Source organism: Sarcophilus harrisii, chromosome 1, assembly GCF_902635505.1.
Source record: "Sarcophilus harrisii chromosome 1, mSarHar1.11, whole genome shotgun sequence".
NCBI classification, from domain to species: domain Eukaryota; kingdom Metazoa; phylum Chordata; class Mammalia; order Dasyuromorphia; family Dasyuridae; genus Sarcophilus; species Sarcophilus harrisii.
Window position 1 is genome coordinate 33741917 of NC_045426.1, and position 13263 is coordinate 33755179.

The 13263-nt window shown below is 35.3% G+C and overlaps 1 pseudogene; it reads right to left on the reverse strand.

The window, feature by feature from the left end:
• LOC105749583 overlaps positions 1-13263 on the reverse strand; it is a 257723-nt pseudogene that overhangs the window by 156793 nt on the left and 87667 nt on the right.

Here is a 13263-nt window from a genome sequence, read left to right on the forward strand (position 1 = left end):
TTATGGTACCAAAAGGACCCTGCATTCTTGAAAGCTATAGGAAGGAGTCATAAACTAGAGAAGGGCCTAAAACATGCTGGCTATTTTTCAAGTCTGAACCTGGCTATGTACTCTCTGTCTGTTCTTTTTCAGTCAGTTGTTTTCCAATTGTAACTGATGATACTTCATGACCTCATTTGGAGTTTTCTTGGAAAAGATATTAAAGTAGTTTTCCCATTTCATTCTCCAGCTCATTTTACAGATGAGGAAACTGAGACTAAGGCTAAGCAACCTGCCCAGAGTCATATAGGTGAAAAGTGTTTGAGATCATATTTCAACTAAGGAAGATGAGTCCTCCTGATTCCAAGTCCAGTGCTCTCTTAACTGTACCAACTAGCTACCCTGACTACGCACATTATTAGGTTGGCTTAGGATGAAGAAGTATGGCTTGAGAACTAGAAGATATCATAAAAGTCATCTAAGCCAACCTATTTCTTTTACAGATGCTAAACTGAGTCATAGGGAACATAGACAGTCAGCTGGTAGATCATGATCAATGGTCTTTGTACAAGTTTGTCGAGGCTGTTAAATAATTTTCCTAGAGTCATAGTGCCAGAAGTAAGATTTTAACCCAGATCCTCTTCTCTTTCTAATTCCACTATACCTTGAGAAAGATTAATTTTTCAGGCCATAGCAAATCATGAAGACCACCTACCAAATTAAAGGAGGAATTTCAATCCATATCATAGGAAGGAAAGGCCCAGAGAAATGACAAGATTTGGCAAATCACTGAATTTATGTGATATGAAGAAAGAGAACTCTATGATTACATCAAGATCACAATCCTGGAAGTAATATTCTTTATAGTAATAGGTAATTCAGAAGAGGAATGAGTTTGAAGGGAAATAATGAGTTCTATTTTAGACATGGGGAGTTTGAGATATCTACAGAATATCTAATTCAAGAGGTCCAGTAGGCAATTTGTGATGCAAGACTAGAACTGGATATAGAGATCTGGAAATCATCTAAATAGGGATGATAATTGAGCCCAAGAGAGCTGATGAAATCAACAAGCTCAAAACCCACCTACAATCTGAAGCCTTTTGGGAGGCCCTAAGGTTCTCCCTCTTCAGAACTGGCAGAATGTTTGTTCTCTCCCATTCCTTTTATCACAAAATACTTTATAATGAATCCATTGTTGTACATGTCTCACCTCCCCTACTGAGCTATATGTTCCTCAAGGGAAAGATTATGTCATCATTTTTTGTTATATTTCTTTATGACCTGGCCCAGTACTTTTAAAATAGGAGTCTCTCACTAGGTATCAGTTGACTGAATAAGTGAGGGAGGGAATGGATGGTTATTATGATTAATATCACCCATCAACTAGAAAGAAACACGATGGCATATAATGGAAAGAGTGAACTTTGAACCAAGAATATGAAGGTTTGCATCCCACCTCTGCCATTCTCTGTGTGACCCTGAAGAATTCAAATAACTTTCCTGGGTCTTTTTCCCCATATGTAAAAGTGAACACCTCACAGGGTGTGCTAGAAATGAAATTATATATGGAAAGTGATTTATCAATTTTGAAGTGCTATGGAAAGTGTCAGCAAATATTTACTACAAACTGTTAACATCATCCTTCAGATGGTATATTTTATTCACTAGAAACATTGGAAATATAGGCATATTTGCAAAATATTTAAGCTATTCTTCTACACTCAACTGAAATGAATAAAATTAGTCCAGTAGACAGTCAATCCATTCATGTGGTTTTGAAGACTTCATAAATCCATTTTGTAATAGTGAAATTGAGTCACTATCTCAGTACCACAGACACAGAGATGAGAAGGAACCAAGATACTTACTTTGATCAAAATGTTCTTTCTACACTTTCAGAATCTTAACCACTTCTATGTGTATGGGAACGACAGACAAACAGAAACAGAGAGAAACTATCAAGTCTCTAACTTGCTGTTTCTCACATAAGACACTCCATTTCCCCAGTCTGCGTTTGTCCTGTCTATTCCTCATGCCTGGAACCTCCTCTACGCAACTTTACTTCAACCTGGTACATTTCAACACTCAATTCAAGGCTGGGAATCATGATCTCAGATAAAGCAAAAGCAAAATTAGATTAAATGCAAAAGATAACCAGGGAAACTATATTTTGCTAAAATGTACTGTAGACAATGAAACAATATCAAAAAACCTTACAGCAGGTTTCTCGGAATAAGGCCTCATTTCTTCAAGTATATGGAAAACTGAGTCTATTTTTTTTAAAAAAATCATTCTCTAAGTGATAAAAGTATGAGTTTTTAGAAAAAGAAATCAAAGCTTTCTATAGTTATATGGAAAAATGCTATAAAGACAGATCTTTACCAGTCTATAAATAATGAGATTAAAGAAAAATGAAATAGACTTAAATGTGCAAAAATATGTATAGTAGCTCTTTTTTGTGGTAGTAAAGAAATGGACACCAAGGAGATGACCATCATTTGGGAAATGAAACTAAGCAAGCTGTAGCATATGATTGTACTAGAGTACTATTGTGGAGTACTATAAGAAATGACAATGGGAGGGGGTTTCAGAAAAATATGGCAAGACCTATATGAACTGATACATAGACTTATGAAAAGTACCCACAATCATTGTGCACAATAACTGTAATGTTAAAATGATGATCAACTGTGAAAGACTTGGCTACTCTGATCAACATAGTGATCCAAGACAGTTCCAAAGATCTCATGATGAAAAAAGTAGTAACCATCTTCAGAGAAAGAAGTGATGAACTCTAAGAGCAAACTGAATGCTTTATTTTTGCTAATATGGAACTATATTTTGCATTATTTCACATTGCTAACTGATTTTTATTGTTTGCTTTCTCAGTGAGTACTAAAAGTATGTGAGGGTGGTAGAACTCAAAAATTTTAAAAAGAATTTTAAAAATAAATATATATTTTTAAAAAGACTCAATTCAAGCATCACCTTAGACATTCTTGTTTGATACCCCCATCTTCTGGCACCCTTTCTCTCATATCTGCTTTACATTTATTTTGAATATATATGGTATATGTTTATTTAATGAGAGAAAGTGAAGAAAGAATTGGCTATCAAGTCCAGAAAAGTTGGGTATAAGGCTTGCCTTTGACATCTACTATTAATCAATGATCTACATAATTCTTGAAACCCTTAAGAGGCAAAGACAAAGTAAATAGATTGAGTGAATCTTCTTCTTTTGGAGGTTCCCCATATCAGTGAAATCATAGACTTAGTCTCAATCTATTATTATTTGTGTTCCTACTATCTCCCCTGTGAGAATTTGTGCTCCTTGAGCTTGAGGCCTATTTCACTTTTGTCTTTGAATTTCCAATGCTTAGCTTAAGTTCTTTCAAAATGCTGGTTGGCTAATTGACTGATGAAGTTCAGTGGTTAGAAAGTGTTTCCTTAAAGACCATAGGGTCCAACACTTATTTTAAAATGAAGAAAGGCTTCAATGACAAAGTCACACCATTTGAAGTGGGAAAGCCAAGACTGAAATCAAAGACTTTGGATTCAAGTCTAGCTTTCCTCCCATTTCATCCTATTCTCTATTAACAGATATTCAAGAAATGCTCATTAACTGATTGATTTAAATAATTATCACCAACTGCTTCAAGAACCACTTTTCTTTTTAAACAAATAGTATGAAAAAACTATCCATTAAGTTACTCCACATCAAGCAAGCACTTTGCTAAGCTCTGGAAACATAAGTACAAAAGGAAGACAGTTACTGCTCTCCCAGAGCTACCTCTCTAAGAGGAGAGTTCAAAAGGGAAGGTGAGATGGCAAAAAAGCCCAAGGATCTTTAAAATGCACTATCACGAAGAAAAGATGCTATACTTAAGACACTATCAATCAGTTCAGTCTGCTCACTTATATCTGTAGAATGTTTCCAGAGGAAAGGGAGAAAACTTTTTCATATGCAAGCAGTGCTATCTTAGTTTATTCAACTACTCACTCTACCAGTCAGTAAAACAATGAGCAATTACTATAATTATTGCTAAATGACACGTTACTCATGTTACCTAGGCAAAACAACAACTTGTTAAAACCTTGTATTGGCTAATGGGGAAATTCAGTGTTTTTCTAGTGCTTACGTGGCCTTTTGTTCCTAGTACAGAAGGAAGGCATACAGATAAATACAGATGTACTAAGACCCAAATTTGGTCAATGTTCTTCTTCATGCCAACTCAATAAAGTTTCCATTCCTTCTTATTAAAGGCACAGGTGATAGGGGTTTTACTCTTGACCTTGCTATTAGCTAACTATGGGATTTTTAAAGCCTTTGAGTTTTCAGAGCTTCTTTTCATCATCTTTAAAATGAGCAGACTGGGTTAAATTATTTCAAAGGCTTTTTAAAATTGATTGAAAGACCCATCCAAAAATAAATCTGTTTCCTTTCATTAAAGATATCTAAATTTTTCTTTAAAAGAAAAATTTACTATTTGTCCTCTTTCCTTTGAAATAAAGATAAACTGCTATCAAGAACACTAATATCTTTTCTAGCATACTGAAGTTTGAATTTCAGACAGGTAGATTACCAAATTGCCCCCATTACAGTCATAGGAATTCATAACCAAAAGAGCTTTTCAGAATACATCGTCTATCCTGGCTGGATATATGACACTGAGCAATGCACACGACTTCTCTGGGTCTCTGTATCTGTGAGATGTGTTCAATGAATGATTTCTGACTTCATTTCAAATCTAAACTTCCATAAAATTCATTTTTAAAATGAGTTGTAAAGAGGGTACGAGACTGAATAAAACTCATAGTTAGAATCTGAATCCAAGTCCAACATACCACATTGCCTAAAATTAAATAAAACGTACTTCTTCTGGGCACCTATGATTAAAAATAACAAATTACTAATACTGGTTTCCAACATTAGCAATTCAAAGATTAGAGTTCACAAAATGAGTCTATGAAGATGACCTCACAACATGACAAAACCACATGATCAGAAATTTTATCAAAAGATACAAGAACTTTCTAAAAAACAGTAGCCACTTAAACTTTAACCAATCATCAGGACTTTTATAAAAGGATGTTTTTAAAGTCTATTATTCAGTACCTTATGAAGATAATATATCAATAGGTTAAGGATTTATGATTTCATCAGTATCAAATTCTCTCCATCATCACATACTACTATCTATCCATAAGCTCTGTCAGAATTGTATGAGGCCCAGAAATATTACCCAGAATCACACAGGTAGGAAATAGGAAAAAAAATAGATGTTTCCAGCACTGTATACACTTTGTTTTGCTGTCTCTCAAGCTAGCATTAGAAACAGTATCCAAAAGTTTAAAATATACATGGGAGGGGAGAGAAAGAAGATTTATTCTCATTAATTTATTTCTCATCTTTTAACGTTTTATACAACAGTCAATAATATGTACAATATGCTAGAAGAGAGAAAAGAATATTCTCTTCCCTTAAGACAGTTCTCAGAGGCTAAAGCTTCTAAGGATTTGGCCACTAATGTCTTTTTCTAAGTCCTAGAAAATTAAAAGATTTGGAGAGAATTTTCCGGAAGAGGAAATATTAGCCTTGAATTTCACACTCTCTCACCTCCCGAAAAAGTTCCCTTTTCATTGCTTAGGAGGGCCATAGGAAAATTTTGAAGCCTTGGAGCACATCATGATCTCCATCCATCACTGAGTTATAATAGAAGCCAAGGAACACATGCTTCTTCTACTTTGCACATGGTACATTTAAAAAGTCAAACCAGGAGTCTTGACATAAGGGGAAAAAAATCTTTCAGTTGTCATCTTTAACTGTCAGCTATAAGAACTGGTTGAGTCTGCCATGATACCTCTGATATAGATGAACTCTAAGCACAGGATCACAATGTGCTTAGCATCCACTTCCTAGAAAATGCTGATTATACTCCTGAGAACCAGAAACTAAGATAATGTCAGGCCTTCTGTGTCCTTTCTGCAGTGAATTTTTTTTTAGTCTTTCGTTACCCAATTTTTTTCTTTTTAATATTAACACCAATAGACATATCAGATTTCAAAAGAAAGCTTCTTAACTCACCCTTTTTGCTAGTGGGCATCACACCTCTGCACGCCTGGTCTACCACAGTTCAGAGCACAGCCATGGAAGCTTCACCATTGCCAAATGCTTTTTTTCGGGAACTGGAATTGATCAGAAAAGACTCTTGGGACACTGAAACACAAAAAATAATATTTTTTAAACCTAAGTTAGATGTGACTTCTCAAACCACCACTTCCTTAAACATAAAAACAGTAAGACAGACATAGAGTCTAGAAGCAAGAGGAAAACACCTTTGTAACTAGAATATTTCAATACACCAAGTGTGATTATATAAAAAATAGGCCGGAAATACTGCTCTGAAACATGTTTACCAACTACTTCAGCACAAAGATTAAAAGGCTGCTATTCTCTAATGAAGAAAGGTCTTCCACAAAAAAAAAGCATTTAAGCATATATTTTAGCATTATTGAATGTACAATATAGCACTTCTGATTTTTTATAGTGAAAAATTGCTTTAAATTCACATCTTAGCAGGAGAGGGGGAAAAGGGCATTATTTCCACCCTGTAATGATATTTTTCAATGGTTGAGGAAAATATGGAAATATTCAGTATCACTCTTTTTCAAAGTGAAATCCAGCAGCTACAGTCTTATATCTCAAACAAAAAGAGGAGAATGAGAACCATAGCTACTTCAACATTTAACCTGTAATTGTTTTTCTCTACAAAGGTTGTTTTCATTTTTAAAATATTCAAGGATTAATGAATTATATAACCTTGATTGGATTACTTTTGCTTTTAGAGTATTTCTCCAACTAATTTGGGCAGGAAAATTGAGGCTTGAAATAGTTCACTGACCATAAGTACTGAAATTTTCTAATAGGAGATAAGTACTCTTTTCATATTAAAAAGTTGCCACATATGGTAAATATATTTGTGTATATATCATTGTGTATACATCATTGTGTATATATCATTTTATACTATAGAAAAAAAGGCAATTATCCTTGCCCATTTAAGGTTTCTTTACTGCACAAGGAATTCTAAAGGTCCACAAAAGAGCTTCTCAACAGATAGTTTCAAACTATCTCAAAAGTCCACTAAATCAAAAACTCCTGGAAAGTAGATATTGTTTTACTCTGGATCTGCATCCCCCGATGCCTAACATAAGACCTCCTGGCACATAATTAAAGCTTAATAAATGCTTGTTGGTTATCTAGTTTTTGTATATTTAAAGCTTAAAGGTCAAATGACAAGATCCCAGAAGTAATGATGAGCCAATCTGTAATCTGAACCCAGGACTACTGACTTCGAATCTGTTCCAGTTTTCACCAAAGCAAACCAGCTCCCTTTGGCTAAGGACACAGTTTCTAAAAATATAAACTGTTGGTTTCTAGTATTCATCATCTTAACTAAAAAGCAATATTACTTGTAACATGTTTCACTACTCATGAAAATAAGTAGTCACTATTAGATAAGTGTTATTGTTACCATTTTCTATAGGGCTTTTTGTATCTATAAAAATATGTAGCAATAACTCAGCTTGATTTCCAATTTCAAGCTAATGATACAGCTTCATGGATATTTCCCATAAATTGACAGCAAAATATCTGGTTACTTGCACAACAAAATATCTGTAGAGAACATGTCCCAGTATAGAACAAAGTCATTCCACTCAAAAAACAAAAATAAAAAACCCAAAACCCATATCATAAGTTGTTACCCCAAAGTGCCCAAAGACCATCCTTATTTCAGTAGTGTTCCACCTAGGGAAAGTGTGGTGCAGTGCATCCATCAGACAACAAAAGGCCCAACCACTGATTTTCCTGGGCTTCCCTGTAGCTTTATGACTAGTCATCATGTACAGAAGAGACAAGAAGAGTTCATTCATCATTCTTGACTATTAGAACATACTGCCAAACTATTTTTCAGCTATTGTAAGTCAACAACATTTGTTCATTGTCTAACACAGGTCAGAAGATTGTATTTGGCATGATAGGAAATTAAGAAGAAATAGATCATGTGATGGTCTCTTGCTGTCAAAGGAGTCAGATCACACATCACAGAATACAAGCACTAAGAATTATCTTCCAGTGCTGGAGTTCTTAATCTTTTTTTCTTAATGTTATGGACTCCCTTGACAATCTGGTGAAGCCTCATTTCTAAATGTACTACATAAAATGTAGAGGATTACAAAGGAGATCAATTATTTTGAAACAGTCATCAAAATATTTTAACAACAAGTTCATGGTCCTGAGTTAAGAACCCTGGATCTAATCCAATCTTCTCATTTTACACATGACAAAACTGAATTTAAGTGATTTGATGATGGCAATTTTTGAGTGTGATAAATCAAATCTATCAAGCAATTTGTGAAGTACCAATTCTCTGCCAATAACTGTGATAGGTACTGGAGGTACAAATACAAAAATGAACTCCTTCTCCTTAAGGAATTTATATTCTACCAGAGAGGAAGTACAAATATAAACAAACACAAAAATAATGGATATAATATTATTTTGAGAGGGATAACACCAGCAGTTTTGGGGGATCAGGAAGAGTCCTCTGTAGGAGGAGACATGAACTGAGCTTTGAAGAAAACTAGGAATATAAGTAGCAAAGGATAGACAGGAACATCCATTCAGCATGGGGGAACAACTGAGCAAAGGTACAGACATGGAAGATGGACTGGCATATGTGAGGAACAGAAATTAGGTGAGCTTGACTGAACATTTAGAGTTCCTGAGTCTAGTCCTGAAATGAGTGCTACTTATACCATGGTACTTATGACCTAAATTGGAAGAGAGGATCAATGTACATGAAAAAAGACAAAAAACAATAACAACCAAAAAAAAAAAAAAAAAAAACCTAACCAAAACCCTAGGCCCCACATCCAAATAAAGCATGTGAAGATTAATTCTGCATATATAGGCATAAGTATAAAAAAAACTACAGGAATTCAAGTGATGTTTACTAGTGGTTAGTCAGAGAAGGTTTCATAGAGGAATAAGGATTGAGCTGGCTTCCTGTGGAGGGAGAAAGAGAAAAGGAGGAAAGGAAAAAGCATTTCCCCAAGAGGGAATGGGATGTTCAAAGGCCCAGGGGTGGGAGCCAGCAAGCCATATATGAAAGTCATCAGGCAGGCTTCCCTCTTTGGAGTGGCCATTCATTCAAAGTGGAGGCATAATGGGAGTGGAGGGGTAGGAGGGCCAATTGGTGGAAGAAAGACCTGGATGAGATGTTTAATTTTGGTTCAGGAAGCAATTTGCAGTCACGGCAGGTTTCATAGCAGAGATGTGATATAATCAGACAACACTTGAAGAAAATGATCCTTGTTGCTGTCTTGACTGATGCTTTGCTACCTATTCACTTCCAACTAAATCGAGTGGGCATGTCTAAAGATAAAGGGGAAACATCAGTAAATATGCCCTCTCCAAAGAAATAAATACCTCTCGGGTCAATCACAATATGCCGGCACTTTGCTCAACTACTACTCATTACAAAGTGGAAATGTGGCAGGGGCACTTTAGAATAGAGCCCATCCAACAGGGGTGAGTGCTGGCAGAGACCTGGCTATTGCCACATGCCCTGAGGCACGGGCTGGAAGGCCAGCATGGCAGTGAGATTCTAATGCACTAATCAAGAATTATAATAAATTAAAATATCATTCAAATATTTCAGGGAAAAGGCCAGAGGAGCTGAAACATTAATTGTGCCATATTCAATCTGTTTTCATAGAGATTTAAAAAGCCAAATTATTATCCTGGGTATCATTAAAGAGCACGAGGCTCTCTCTCATTCCTATTTACATACTAAAATACATATACTCTCTTGGTAGATAATACCCAGCTTGTTCACTTGTGTGGCTACTTAAAATAATACAGTCTGCACAAAATGGGAAGTCTAAGATTCCATTCTCTCAGAATCAGATTTTTGTTTGTTTTTTCCAGAGTTATTTTTTTGGGGGGGGGTAAAGGGGTTAGGGATTATTTCTTGGTTTTTAGGTAAAGGACCAACTGTTTAGGGAATATCCTTACTAAACAACTCAGAGACATAAACAGGTAGAGGCTGTAATAAAATATGTGGTATTTTCTCGTTTTTGTTCTCTTCTGTTTATTTTTCCCTGCAGCAATCCTCACTTTGTACATTTGTCTACAGGGAACTGGGAAGGAGCAGCTGCAGACTCCCTAAGGCCACTACCTAGCAATCAAGTTGTTTACAAAACACCACCATAGAGCAAAAACAAAAACAAAAACAATCGCAGACTCATAATACAAAAACCTTCCACCACAAAGAGGTCATTTCCTAAATAAGAAAAAATTAATAGTCAAATCTACCCAAAGTTTGAAAACATTTATCAAACCTCATCGAAGTAGAACAGAGTAACTGAAATTGAAAGAACATATTTTGTTTGATGCCACTTTTGGAATTGTTTGCATTGGCAACAGAACTGCGATAAATCACAAGCACTTGATTCCTTCAATGGCTGATGGGTACCTGCCTTAGAACAAACAGAGTCTGGTGGTGGCAACCAAAGGAACATAGGCCAGGCCTCCATCAAGTCTCCCTCAAGCCTAAAGTGGCCAATCACAAGCACTGGGACAAGAAGGAAAGTAAAATCAAGACTAAACTTAAAAAAAAAACAAAAAACAAAAAAACTCTCCACCTTTTTTGGGGGGGATTACCTGGATCATAAAAAGAGTCCATCTCTAGTATGAGAACTAAAAGAAAGAGGTAAAATTCAAATGATCAGCCAAAATACCTAACCAGATCTCATTAAACAGAAAGACAGACAAGCAGGCAGGTAGGCAGGCAGATAAAGATAAGGATATCTGGGTGATAGATCCACTTAGCATATCAGATTTGTAAGTAAAACTACAAAACCATCCAGTTGAAGTATACTATGGAACTAATCCAGATGTTTCATTGATCCCTCATGCGACAAGGTAAAGTGGTCATATTTTCCATATTATGTTGTAGACTGTAACAGGAAGGAACATGATTGTGGGAGTTTAATCATTAATCATCAGTTAACTGGTTTTCCTTTGATTCAAGAGCTTGAAAAAGAAGTAGAATGAAGAAGATAGGAGCTTACATCAACCCCTATTCACAAATAACTTTTCAAGGATACTGAATATCATTCTGGTATTCCAAAAGCTTCCAAAATAAACTTTATTTAAGGGTATAATTTGGGAAGTTTTCAGTTCATGACAAAAATGTGGGTGAATTCTCAATTAATATAGTGTTATATCAAAAAACTAGAAACAAATGAATACCCATTGACTAGAGAGTGATTGAACAAACTGAGGTACATGATAAGAAAATACTGTCTCAGCCTAAAAAATAATAAATATAAGGAATTCAGAGAAACATGGTCAAGATTATCAAAGACTAAAGAAAGCAGAATCCAGAGAATAACATTACTGTTTCGAACAACTACGATACTAAAAATCAGTCAAATTGGAACTAATTAAACAATCTTGGTCCTAGAGAGCTTATAAGGAAACCTATGTGCCATCCTCCTTTCAATAGGGAAGTCAGGATTCTGCATGTTGAATTCACATAGAGATTGTATAAGTTGTCCAAGGTGTACAAGGCAAAGGGATAGTGATAGGAAGCCGAAGTGGCATGTTAAGAACAGAATAAAGGCCAGTCTGGCTGGATTGCAGAATGTCTTAAGGGGAGTAAATAAGCATTTCCAAAGCAACTACTAAATTGTTAGGCACCCTAATAAGAATTTTATAAATATTAGCTCAGCTGATCCATGCAACAACTCTCAAGGGGATACTGTCACTATCCTCATTTTACAATAGAGGAAACTGAAGTTGATAGACATGAGCGACTTGCCCAGAATCACATAACTAATAAATGTTTAAGTTGGATTGGAATTAAGATTTCCTGACTTCAGGTCTAGCACTCTATCTACTCTGCTATTTAACTTCTTAAGAATAAGTCCAATGAGGCTTTAATAACAATAAAAATAATTTATATTGTGCTTATCACATGCTAGGTACTCTGCTAAATTATCTCATGTGATTTTCACAACATCCTTAGGAGACAGGTGTTATTATTCTCATTTAATATATGAAGAAACCAAGGCACACAGAAATTGAGTGATTTGCCCAGGGTCACATGACTAGTTAGTGTTTGAGATTAGCTTTGAACTCAGATCTTTCTGACTTCAGATCCAGCACTCAAAGCACTCTAGCCTAGATACCTGAGTATCAATACGATGAGGCTAGAAAATCATATCATTTGAAATCAGCGTCAAGGTTCTTGAATGTTAAATTGAAAATCATTCTGTTTCAACCATTATTGTTAGCTAAAATCTTTCTAAAGAGTAGTTAGTGTATAAATATGTACGTATATATATTATTTAACATATACTTTAACATGTTCAACATGTATGGGACTGCCTGCCATCTAGAGGAGGGGATGGAGGGAAGGAGAAGAAAAGTTGGAACAGAAGTTTTTGCAAGGGTCATTGTTGAAAAATTACCCATGCATATGTTTTGGCAATAAAAAGCTATAATAATAATAATAATAATAAAAGAATAGTTAGACACTGCCCAATTTTGGCTAATAAAATTCAATGAAATTCTTCACACGAATTGAAAAATAGGGGAAAGGGACCTATATATAGAAAAATAACTGTAGCAGCCCTTTTTTGTGGGAGCAAAGAATTGGGAAGTAAGGGAATGCTCATCAAATTAGGAACTGGGTAAACTGATCATGGTATATGAATGTAAAGGAACATTATTGTAGTGTAAGAAATTATGAAGATGGTTTAAGAGAAACCTGAGAAAACATGTATGAACCAATGAAAAATTTATACAATAACAACATTGAAAAGACCAGCATTTAAGAATTCTGATCACATCAATGAATAATAAAGGATTCCAGCAAATCCATGATGAAAAAAAGGCCAACCATCTTCTGATGTGAGGTCATGGATTCAAGGGGCAATGTAAGACACACATGTGTGCACGTGCTCATGCACACATATATGTATGCATGTGTGCGCACCTTTTTCTCAGTGGTATTTTATTTTTCCAGTGCAAAGATAGTTTTCAACATTCATTTTTGTAAGACTTTGTTCTCCAAAATCTTCTCCCTCCCTCCCTTTCCTCTCTCCTTCCCAAGACCAGAAGCAATCTGATACAAGCAAAACACGTGCAATCTTTTTGAACACACTCCCACTTATTTATCATGTGTGCAAAAAATCCAACCAAAAGGA